General features: G+C 51.1%; 1 protein-coding gene across 1 annotated transcript in view; it reads right to left on the reverse strand.

Moving 5' to 3' along the window:
* The window catches only part of LOC101648854 (contactin-associated protein-like 4), a 109,121-nt gene extending 100,133 nt beyond the window's left edge, over nt 1–8,988 (reverse strand). Inside the window, exons 1-2 of the mRNA XM_004701899.2 lie at nt 8,969–8,988; nt 8,463–8,573 (exon numbers count right to left, since the gene is read on the reverse strand). The gene's annotated coding sequence lies outside the window, so the exon portion shown is untranslated. The remainder of the gene's footprint in view (nt 1–8,462; nt 8,574–8,968) is intronic.
* Nucleotides 8,989–12,722: the final 3,734 nt, after the last annotated feature.

The raw sequence follows: 12,722 nt of genomic DNA on the forward strand, positions 1-12,722 counted from the left end.
GTGGGGGGAGGTGGGGAGGGCAGAAACGGTGCAAATGAAGACAGCGGCGCTGAGGTTGGCAGGGTGAGCGTTTGCTCTTTGAGAAGAATTCACCCCAGCCTTTCAGGGCGTAGTTTCCCTGCTAAGGCTCTGGAAGGTGGGTGTTCTACTCTTACAGTGTGAGCTGACAGCTGTGGGGAGCTGCGTCAAGACCTTCCACAGTCTGTGGTCTCCTGAAAGTCCCCATGGCCACAGCTGACAGCTTCCTGCACACCCAGGACCTCTGGGAGGGAGGCCTGAGGGAGGCCTGGAGGAGCCCCTGTGCAGTTCTTTGGGGAGACCAAGGGCAGCCCAGCTCCAGAAACAGCCCCAGAGCACCTGCTGGTAGAGTTGGATCCCAACCAGCAGGGCTGGGTGGGGAAAGCTCTGCTCTCATCACCTTACGGATCGATAACGGGCATTGATGTCCACTGCTATGATCACAGAGGCCTTTCTCCTATGGGTGAGGCACTGGGATCTCAAACCTGTCACTGGCTCTGCTTAGGGAATCAGTGCTGGGAGAGTTGGGAGACGGTGCAGAGCATTTACACTGGGGTGCTGGTGTCAGAAGTGAAGCTCTCTCTAATCTCAGTGTCCATGAGTGTAGAGGGACATCAGTCTCATGGCCAGGAAGAGTGGCTGCCAGGCTGCAGTGACGTCACATCTCAGGGTTGTACCGGCTCCCCGCAGCACCCCTCACCATGGAATCTGCGGCCATTCACATCACCGTCATGAGATCCCACATGCAGATTCTGCAGAAGAGGCTCTGGCAGGGAGGCAGCTCCAGTTCTTCATGGCAATTCTGAAACTCAGGTGCCCCCCGAGAACAGAAGAGGGGCGAGCAGGTGCGAAGGCCATGGGACCTGCCCCTGTGATCTGTGAAGCTGCAAGAATGTAAAACACAGGCCCTGTGCCTCACAGCCACCCCCACCCCCCCCATGAACCAGGGACAGGCCACGCAGGTCAGTGTGCAGGATGGGAGGCAGGGTACGCAAGCATTCAGGAGTTCCTTGTGTCTTCTTACTGCTGCAAAGTCAGCTAAATAGAATCAGATGTGGATAATGTCTTCCTGGACATATTCTACACAGATGCATTTGCAATAAAGGCCCAAAGGAGACAAGTGGGAGTGTGGCGGTTACATCATCTCCTGTCGACTTGTGAAGGGGTGGAGTCTAGCCTGTCAATCAGGTTGCAGCTTGATGACCTCGTTTGGAGGTGCCACGGAGATGAATAGCTCACAGGAGGCCAGATACACTCTCTCTGCTTGTCTCTCTGTGAGACATTCCTGTTGACAAGCCAGATGGAGCTACACTAATGCAGCCAGAGCCTTGGAGCTGGAGGAGCCACGTGAGGACCCATGCTAGCACTAAGATGCTTCCCCGCCACTGGATTCACAAGACTCTCCACCCACTGGCTGTGACCTTCCTGCACTCAGCATCATCACATGTGTTGCATGAATCTGAAGAGGAATTTACAGACTGGTATCAGACGTGTGGGCTAATATCGGACTTATGGACTTGATCTGGACTGGGCTGGGATATTTTCTTAATGTACAATTGCTCTTTGATATCAAATTCTCTCTTACACACATATGAGTATCTATGAATTTGTTTCTCTAGTCAACCCAGACTAACACAGGGAGCAAAGCCCTAACAGGCTAAGGGAAGTGGGTGGGCAATCAAGTGAGAGTTACAACCACCTACTGTTGGGTTTTAACGTAACAGAAAGGTCACACAGAACAACAATGCCACAAAAGTGGGGGAAAGGAACAGAAGTGTTCAGGAGTAATGTTTCTGTCAATCACTGGAATCGACTAGTATAAATCTAACGCTGACTCTGATAACTGAAGCTGGAAGCAAGGCCCTCAGTGGGGTGGGTGGACACGTGGCTGGAGCACTCGTGGGGAGGAGCAGCGAGTGTCTAGCACGGGGGTCGGTGTGGATCGGAGCTGACTCGCCAGACCCATGCACCATGATAGCTGGAGTTTCATGTGCCAACTCCAGAGAGGCTGGGCAGCAGCACAGTCCTGCTCGTGGTTAAAATCGACGTCCTGCTTGCCCTTCTGAGTGAGGCCGCTGCGCCTCCACTGACGTGAACTGGAGAGTGTGCGGTTCGCTTCCCGCCCTACACGGTGGGTTCTCACGAATCGGGGGCTCATAAGAACAACAGAGTGAGAACAAACACTGAGGCCTTGACTTTGCTTGTCCAACCTAGACGTGACATTTGGTTTGATTTGAATTTCTTCATTTCCAATGATCTCCAAACTATTAATCGCATGCATTTCAGCTCGCATCTTACATCTCTGTCACTCACGCCTCCTCTTGTGCTCAGTTTTATCCACTTGGTTTTCAGTCAGACGTTATTACTGCCTGGTTATTTCCTTCAGTGGACCGGGAGCACTTGTTTCTGATGTCGAAATCGTGCTAGACTCGGGATGATTTCCTAATTGACTTTTGCTTCTAACAACCTTGCCTGATCCACTCAATCAGGGAGGAGCTTTTTCACACTAGATGACTCTGGTTCTGGTGGCTACGAGCTGGGCAGCTGACCACAAGTCAGCTGCTATGGGGAAGAAGACGGGGCTGTCCACCTCAGTCAAGAGTGACCATCTCAGAAATCCACACGAGCAGTTCCACCCTGTCCGGTAGGGTCCCTCTTAGTCCGGATAGTGTCAATGGCAGTGAGATTAGTGGTGGTGGTCTGGTCACTTCCCCCCTGGACAGATACACCGGGGAGCCTACAGCAGGGCTTGTGGCGTGTCCCTGGGCACCACCCACTCCTAGGTGGGCTCTGACGGTCAGTTTTGTAGTGGACCGGCCAGTCTGAAGACCCGTTTTCAGCTCACGCACTCTCTGCCGGGGCTCCACTGTCCAGTGCCCATGAGAGAAGCAGCGCAGCCTACAGCCAGCCTCCTCTAGGTCTGAGGCTGCATCGGGCTTGGGCCTCTCCCTGGTTTGTGTCCCCGCTGCCTTGGTAGTTTTCCAATATCTTCTTCATTTTCTTTTTGTTGCTCTGGCCTTTCTGGTGTTGGTCAGTGCAGACTGTATGTAGTTGGTGCTGGTGGAGGCAGGGCTCAGTGTGCTGATAGCTACTGAGAACTCCAAACGAAACTCACTGCCAGCAAGTGGAGGCCGGCTCGCAGTGACCCTGTAGGACAGGGCAGAACTGCCCCTGTGGGTTTCAAGGCTGTAACTCTGTACAGAAGGAGAAAACCTCATCTTTCTCCCACAGAGTGGCTGGTGGTTTTGAACTGCAGACCTGCGGAAATGTAAAATGCTTCCATGAACCCGGATCTGGGTCATACTGGGTGCTCCTGGCTCAGGGACACATCCTCTGCGTGAAGTCATCCAAACAGGGGTCTCGGTTCAATTGTCTTCCAGGTAAAGTGAGGGTAATGGTGGGCATGGCCCGTGGGTGAGCTAGAGAGCTCGCCCACCTTGTGGAGTGCTCTGCTCATCCCTGGACAGATTTGTCTCCTGCCAAATACAGCGTCTTGAGACTTATGACTTAGACCGCGCGTCAGTGTGACAGTGTCCTACCCACGAGGGGTCCCGCAGCTGAGGCTGGAGGTGTGGAGGCCTGTCCGGGCTTTAGACCTGCCTTCTAGTCAATGTAACACAATAGACACAAGTTCTCCAGTGAGCCCTCTTTACAGGAATGGAGCATTTAAAGCATTGCGCAGCTTAGATGACGCAAAGTGGGCACAGCGGCTGAAGCATCTGACGGGCGGTTCATGAGGCGCTTCCGGCGTCTGCTTGGCCGGGGCTCCAGGCAGCCTCTGGGGGCTTCTCCCTTGTTCAGCAGTGAGGTGGGAGGCACTGCTGAGAGTCAGCAAAGACCACCCGGCCCCTCCCGGGCGACTCTGAAGCATACCATGTTACCGTGTGTCGAACATCTGTGTCCTCATAATGAACCTGCTCCCCGGGGTCTTCAAAAGTCCATCACAGCGCTGTCCGCCAAGATGCCCCTGGGGGGCTTGAACCTCCACCCTGTTAGCTAGCAGCCCAACCCCTTAACAGTTAGCACCAGCAGCAAATTGAGCAGTTGATATTTGGAGCAAAGTGTTGGGCCTAGAGCTAGCTGGCTGGAGACCTGCTCCAGGACCGTCTTGGTGAGCACTGTAGAGCTGGCCGAGTCCGGGGTAGAAGGAGACTTTCTCTAAGTCTGTGCCCACCTCCTTCCAACAGAGTACCAGGCGGTCTGCGAACCCCTGGCCATGAGACCCTGGACCCCTACAAGCATTCCTTTCAGCCAGGGAGGCACCGTTTGCCCTGGGAAAGCAGATGGGGGAGAACGTAGAAGCCGAGCGCTGGTGCTGGAAGGCGCTGTCCACTGGTCTTGTGAAAGAAGAGTCTACTCGTGGTTTTCATTGTTGTCCATGCAGACAGACGCACGGGCATAACTGATGGGACCACTCCTGCCGGCTGACATTGAGGACCAGCGACAGATGGCCGGACTTCAAAGAAGTTGGACTGTAGGAATTGGTTCCTGGAATCCGCTCACCCCACTGAGGGCCTTGCTTCCAGGGGAAATCACAGTACCCATAAAGAGAAGGGATGCAAATGATAGAATGACTGAGTTAATTATCAAAGCCATACAAGGGAATGAGGATTTTGGTATATTTATGGAAAAATGCAAAAGTTAGAATTGGAACAACCCCAACTGACTACAGTAACTCCCGGGAAGTTCCCTATGACTGCCTTTCTGGGAAAGAGTGCCAAAGATAAGAAACAGCCCTTGATTCACTCAGTAAAACCCCTTAATAAATTTGCGTATAGTAAAGGGGACAGTAATGAAAAAAACCCTAAGACTGCTCTCCCTCCTTTGAATTACACTGGCATTTATGACGACAATGGAGAACATATTACTGAGGTAAATGGGAAGCATGTAAAATTTTCAACCTTATCTTTATGGAAAAGAATAAAAAGGGGTGGCCCAGTTTGGTGCATTAGATCTATTGAAGACAAAATAAGGTATACAAAAATGTTATTACAGAGTGGATTGTGTAGATGGTGCATAATGGAAACAAGAGAACAGTGGAAGCCCGATTGAAAAGGCAGATAAAAGAAATGGAGCGAAGGCTTAAAGAACGTAAATTTGATGAAGCATAGAAAGAATATTTAGCTAACTTAGACCTTTGTAGACTGAACTTTGTATTTTAAGTTCATGCCAATTTTCTACTATCTACTTCCTTGAACTTGAACACTGTTTGGCACCATTACCACAGACCTATTTCAAGAACCATTCATGTCTATGGTTAATCAAAATGTACGTTGGTCAAGATTGAAAACTTAAATGAACCAGTCACCCAGAAAGAACGTTCCGAGAAGATTTAAACAGAACCTCCTGGAAAACTATATACTTTGCACCTTTTATTATTAGAATTTTTTCTTTCCGTTTTGATTGTATGATTGCCAGAAAATATTGTTTAAATAGAACCTTAAAATTGTAAGAAAGCAGCAGATGATCACAGACTCCTGACTCTGCTCATCCCTCTCGCGTCGACGCCTTACCCACCGAACAGGGGACCCCTCACCCTGTCCAGCACATAACAACGTCTCGCCGATACCCACTAAGCTGCCACTTCCCTCAATGTCCTCAGAGTGCGCGTGTGTGGCTGTGCCTCCAAACCTGGCACCCTTCCGCTCGGTGGGAGACCAGCACCCTCCATTGCTGCGGCGGGAGACCAGCACCCATACTATTCACAGAGATACACGACACTCCAAACACTACCCAGGCACTAAGTAGGGGAGCAGTGAGGTGACCAGATAGCTCTGCCAGCCCCTGTGCAATGCTCCAGGAGGGGAAGATGAGCTGCCCAGGGCATCGGGCACCATCACAGAACTGCCCTGCCACTTCCTGCAGCGCAACTGTGGATGCTCATCTGCCCCAAGGGTCTCTCTTTTCTTCCCGATCCTCTTGGCTTGGAGGTCCCAGATGCTCCCGGGGCGGCTAGGGATTCCTGTGTTTCGGAGTCTGGCCGATTCTTTGTTGGTTTGGGATTCCTGCTCATATCCCTTGTCAAGCCACCCTCACAGCATGGGCCAGATCTAATGAGAATGTTAGGACCCTGGGAACATGCTTACGCCTTCAATAACTCACTCTCAATTTGCCATTCCTTTGTGATCCCTGCAGGCTATCAGTGGGGAGGGAAGAAAATAAAAACCAATAAAAAACAATGAATTAGCAAGTAAGAGATAATTAAAATGGGCCATTTTAAACTTAATTAACATGCAAATAAAATTCATTAAGGTTGAAATCTTGCTTCATTATGAGCTGTAGGAAAATAAAGACAGAGGATTGTTTCCTGGGATGGAGGGTGTGAGCTATGTACATGGAGGGGGGTGGGGGGTGGTAATCAAGCACCCCACCCAAGCAGGCACCCTGATTAAAGGCAAATCAATACTGCGTGTAGAGTGCGTGACTTCGCCAGTTATCGCTGTCCATCCACAGCCTGGGAGCCTGGAGAGAACTTGATCGGAATGCAAAGCCGAAAGAGAAAGGTTACGTTTCTCCTAAAGCGAGTAAAGGCAGAGCAAGCACCGACTTGTCCCAAAGTCTTTCCTGTTTGTTGCTGTTTTATTGGCACAGAAGTGCCCCTTTCTCCCCGGCCACAGTTTGAGTAAATTGAGCTGAGCCTTGGATCGAGGTGGTAATCTGATTTCACCTGTTTGTCCAGGAGCGACGCTACTTCCCTCAGAGACTGTGAGAAAATCAGAAGTAACGGAACCCTGAGAAAGAAGGGAAGAAGGCCTGAGACGAGGCCTGGGTGGGTGAGCAGGTGGATTTTTAAACTGACAACAATAGTAAATCCCTCTGTGTTTGTAATCCCTGTGTGCCCCTGCGTGCAGTGTAAGCTGGTGGTGCTCTGACTGCCTGTGGGGGGCAGGCTAAGGACACACGAAACATTTATATACCATGATAACTATCCAAACGTTTCTAAACACCTGTATTGTAATGTATGTGCAGGATGTCTCCATATCTCTACCTACCTGTTTGTTTACATAAATACATATCTACCTACCTACCTGTCTCTCTACCTACCTATCTTTCTTTCCATCTACACACCTCTCTCTATCTAGCTATCTATCTCTAGCTGCCTGTCTAGCTAGCTAGCTATCTACCTGTCTATGAAAATCTGAAATGCTTAACATCAAATACAAGTTATGTATTTGTGGCCAAAATTCACAATGATAAATATTAAGATCAAGAAATCAGAGGTTACAAAGAAATCAGAGGTGATTAAGACAGTGTGTATGTGTGTGTGTGTGTGTGTGTGTGTGTGTGTGTGTGTGTCTGCGCGCGCAGAATAAGCCATGGAGTCCTCTTACATGTTATAGTTTTCACCAGTGTTTTCACAAGTTCTGTTTGCTCGCCAAGGGACAACTGCCCTCGCTGTGGGTGTTGATGCATCATTCTTGCAAGGATCTTACGCAGAGGGTCCAGACAAGAAGTCTTCAAGGATGGGAACAGGACCCTAAGAGGCCCGCAGGCATGCTCCCCTTAAGCCCCCTTTCCTTCCAGGGGCTGGGGGTGGCTAGGGGGTTGGAAAGAACTGACACGCTATTGAAACAAGGCCTTCTGGTGTCCAGCGAGAAGTAAGACAATGAACGGTCTCTTGGAGAAAGAGAGCCCTTTGCAAACAGCCCCCGGCAGTCGCGGGGGCAGATGTGGTGCTGGGGACCGACATGGGGTAGGGACTGAAGATCCGATGGGCAGCGCTTGTGCCCACAGGCACGTGGGTGAGGATCTCGTGGCAAAGGCAAGCCTAAACACGACCCGGGTGCAGATTTGTTGCATTCTGAGAGGTGTTTAACCAAGCATTCTTTCAGGAGTTAACTTTCAGCGGTCAAGTCTGCTGCCCGCTCCAATGTCAGCACATGCAGTCTACATCTTACCTACAAATTCACACAGGACGAACGGAAACACCGTGGAAAACTCCAAAACCCACTGCCGTCCAGTTGCTGCCGGCTCACAGCAACCCCACGGGCAGAGTGGAGCGCCCACGTGGGTGTCTGGGCTCTTTATGGAAGTTGAACCCCAAAGGGGCAGCTCTATTGTCCTACAGGGTCCTGGTGAATTGGGATCAACTGATGGCTGCAAGTTTGTTCTGTGTGAGCTACAAAGTTATATGTCCTGGTGGCCCCATCCAGCAAGCTTATTGCTAACAACAAGGTTGGCAGTTCAAAGCCACCAGCTGCTCTGTGAGAGAAAGGCGAGGCTGTCTGCTTCAGGAAAGATTTACAGCTTCAAAGACCATAGGGTTGCTACAGAGGGGTTGGCAGTGCCTAGGTGAGTGGATGTGGTAATCTCTTACAGCAGTGACAGAATCAGCCACCCCCTAGTCTTTGTTCAGCTTGAAGAAGAAGAATTAAACCCTCAGGGCTAATGAGCCCATGCAAAATGCACACATGGGATCTGATATGAGGGCAAGGCAGACTCACCATCTCGCCGGTTGAGCCGGGCGAACCCAGGACTGTGGCTGCTGGACAGGGCGGAGGAGCTGCTGAAGGCCGAGGGCGGCAGGGTGGATAGCAGGGGCTCCTCACAGCTGCCTGCCAGAGGGAGAGACAGCCTTTGGGTTAATGGCCTCCTTACGGCATTTCCAGCCCACAACCTGAAGTATTCAAAACTCCCCGGAGCAAACGTCCACCTGGCTGGCCCTGCCGGCAGGAGCATGCTTGAGCATCTGCCTGTAGGGAGGCTGGCTATCTTATCAGTATACACTAGTCATCACATCTCTATACCCCCAAACGGTTAAAGACAGAAGTTTAAAAACCAGCATACAGAGTAAAAACAAAACTTCAAGTCCCTAAGACATTGCTCCCAGCTGGCCCAATTTGGTCCTTTATGGACAAGCCAAGTGTAGAGGCCCTGGGTTGGAGACAACGTTGTCTGGAACCCAGCTCCAGGCTACCCCTGAGAGTCCCCATCCGTCCTAGGGACCCACCTATGGGTTTCTGACAGCCTCCGCATCGCAGTGGGTCAGTCTGCTGCAAGCACTTTAAAGTGTTGAAAAGCCAAGATGTTGCTTTGAAGGCGAAGGTGCACCTGACTCAAGCCCTGGTATTTTCAATCGCCTCCTGTGCACGTGGAAGTCGGGCATCGAATAAGGAAGACCAAAGAAGAGTCCATGCATTTGAATGATGTGCTGGAGAAGAATGCTGAAATTACCATGGACTGCCAAAAACCAACAAGTCTGTCCTGGAAGAAGTATAAGTATAGCCAGAGTGCTCCTTAGAAACAAAGAGGGTGAGACTTCACCTCACGTGCTTTGGACACGTTGTCAGGAGAGACCAGTCCCTGGAGAAGGACAGTGGAGGGGCAGCAGACAGGAGGATGGCCCTCCACAAGCTGGACGGACACAGTGGCTGCCATCCTGGGCTCAACCAGACAATTCTGAGGGTGGTGCAGGGCAGGGTTTCCTTCTGTTGCACACGGGGAGGCTGTGAGCTGGACCTACTGGTTGGCCCTGATGACAGCCACACCCGCCCTCACCCTGTGTGAGCTGCTCCTCCTTGCAGCACATCCCTCCCGCTTCCCTCCCTTCTGCCTGCCTCCCTGTGGGAGCCTGATTCAGGGAGGAGCGAGACGGGGCAGGGCTACTCGTCTCCTCACCATGAGCCCTCTGTCCCTGTCCACTCTCACAGGAAGGCCAGCAGTGGGGAACCAGGGTGGGGGGGAGGCACACCCCCCCCCCCCCCCCGGACCTAAACAGCCACTCTCAGGAATGCAAAGTGAGGGCCAGGAGGGGTACCTCTGTCCCCCACTAAAGAGCAAGCAGTGGGGGTCAAAACCCACTGCCCACGAGTCCACGTTGACTCAGTGACCCCACAGGACAGAGACGAACTCCTCCTTAGAGTCACTGAGACTATAAGTCTTCTCAAGCCTCTGAGGTGGTTGAAGACACCTTCGCTTGAGTCAGGTGCAACTTATGCTTCAAAGCGACACATTTCCCTTTTAACTCTTTAAAGAGATCTTTTGCGGCAGATTTGATCAATGCAATTAGTCATTTGATTTCTTGATTGCGGGTCCATGGCTATTAACTGTGGACCCAAGCGAAATTAATCCCTTAGCGACGTGGCTGTTTTCTCCACTTGGGGGAGCCCTGGAAACACAGTGGATCTGATTGCAGGTCAGTCAAGGGAACCCACTGGAGAAAGAAAGGCAGGGCTTTCTGCTCCTATAAAGAGTTAGAGTATCAGTTCTACCCTGTCCCACAGGTTTGCTATGAGTCGGGGTGGACTCCATGCCAGTGGGTTTGTCTGTCTGGCTGGCTTATCGTGATGTTGCTCCTTGGTCCAGTTGTGAGGATGCTTGGTTTCTTGTATTGGGGTGTAAGCCATGCAGAAGACTGCAGTCTGTGATTTTCATCAGTAATTGCTTCAAGTCCTCTTTGCTGTAAGCAAGCCAGGGTCTGTCAGAGGTTGCTACTACTAGGGCTTCTTCTCATCCTGAGGTCATGGTGCAGCTTCTTGGAATGTTCGGTCAGTTTACAGATTACACCGGGTAAACCTGCTACCTAAGACCACATTAAAGGGTTAAAGAGCGAGGATGTCACTTTGAGGACTAAGGCGGCATAGGTCATGGTATTTTCAGCACCTCCATGCATGTGGCCGTTGGACATTGAACAAGGACGGCTGAAAAAGAAGAGTGCATTTGAGTTCTGGTGCTGGTGAAGTGCCATGGCCATCAAAAGACCCACACATCTGTCCTGGCACAAGTACAGCCAGGTTGCTCCTTAGAATCGAAGACGATGACACTTCACCCACGAATTTCCGACTTGTGGTCAGGAGAGACCACCCCTGGAGAAGGACAGCATGCTCAGTGAAGTAGAGAGCCAGCAAAAAAGAAAAAGACAAAGAGGAAGCCCCTCAAGGAGACAGAGGACACAGCCGCTGCAGCAATGGCCTCGACGCATGGACAGCTGTGAGCTGGCGCAGGGCCGGGCATGGACAGCTGTGAGCTGGTGCAGGGCCGGGCATGGACAGCTGTGAGCTGGTGCAGGGCCGGGCGGGGTTTGTGCTGCACACAGGGTTGCTGTGAGTCAGAACCGACCAAAAGGCACCTAACCACAGAAACTGTGTCCAAACGGAGCGACATGTCACCCTGGTGCCGCTTTTCCTGATTTCCAACCAGGCAGTCTCTCTCTGCTCTGCTTGGATGAGTGACTGCGCTTGGTATTGGTATGGTTTCTGTGTGAGCGCGGCTTTCTAGAATCCCCACTTCTCATGACGTCTCCATGATTTGCTATGACCCACACAGTGGGGTGCCATTGCACAATGAAGCACAGGCACACATCCTTCTGGTACTCTGCTTGTACGAGACCCTCATCCCATGCCCTCTTCTGAATCTGGCTTGAATTCCTGGCAGTTCCAGGTCTATGGAAGTCTGCAATCATTTTCCGTTATTTTCAGCACTTATCTGTGATATTAATTATACAGCCCAATAATTTCCACTTTTTGATGGACCCACTTTCTTTAGAATCGCACAGCTGTGAGTGGACTGGGTTTTCCCAATGTCTCGGCCTAGCCAAATGAGCCTTCAAAGCCAGACTCACTGCCATCGAGTCCGACCCTGCAGGGCAGGGTGCAGCTGCCCCTGTGGGTCTCCAAGACTAACTCTTTATGGGAGCACAAAGTCTCATCTTTCTCCCATGGAGAGGCTGGTGGGTTTGAACTGCTGATCTTGCAGTTAGAAGCCCAATACATAACCACTCCACCACCAGGGCCTGGTGGAGTACTTCTAGCATTGTGCTACTTGTCGAAACATGTCAGTTGGTGTTCCATCAGTTCCCGGAGCCCTGGTTTTCACCAAGGCCTCCAGTGCAGCTGGCTGCCCCCGTTAGTGCCATCAGCTCTGATCATTGGTTACACCCTGAAAGGTTGCACATCAGACAATTCTTCTGGGTGCAGTGGCTTCGTGAACTCCTTCCACCTTCTTTGGTTCTTCTATGCCACGCCCCATGCCAACTGCCCCTTCCCCCCAGCCCCTTCCCCTGCCCTCCACACACACACACACACACACACACACACACACACACACATCTCCTTCAGTATTGCAACTGGAGGCTTGGATTTTTCTTCCAGAGGGAGGGTGTGCTTCATTTCCCACTGAGGTCTTTGCACACTTGGCTACGGTGTTTCCCTTGTCTTTCTGAGCTGTGCTTTGAAAGCTGCTGCTCCGCTCTTCTTTGATCTGAGGTAGCTACTTTATGTTTCAAACCAAGTGTCACATGTCACAGTACATGAAATCATTTAGACGGAGAATAATTACAGAGGAAGAATACAGTAACCAATATATCTCTGCCTTGAATGGATTTTTGTCTCTTGGAGAAAACATAAGAGTAAGCTTTGAGATCTACTTTTTGACAGAGGTTCTTAGATATGATGATGGCTGCCCAACCTGCATGGTATAGCTCACAATGGCAGAATTGGCCAATGTTTTGTAATATTGACCAAACTGAGTCAATAAACCCAAACCAAATTCATTGCCATTAAGGCACTGCTGACTTACAGCCCCCCCATCGTGGGTTTCTGAGACTGTAATTGTTTATGGGAGTAGAAAGCCCAGTCTTTTTCCCCAGGAGCTGCTTGTGGTTTCAAACTGCCAACCCTGGAGCCCAGCCCAACATGTATGGAAATGCAAGTATGTTGTTCACGGGGCTGTCAGCTCCACAGAGGAAGAACACGGCCCTCAGAGTC

The sequence above is a fragment of the Echinops telfairi genome, unplaced genomic scaffold (genome assembly GCF_000313985.2).
Source record: "Echinops telfairi isolate 266 unplaced genomic scaffold, ASM31398v2 ScPeMD7_3;HRSCAF=10, whole genome shotgun sequence".
Classification (NCBI taxonomy): domain Eukaryota; kingdom Metazoa; phylum Chordata; class Mammalia; order Afrosoricida; family Tenrecidae; genus Echinops; species Echinops telfairi.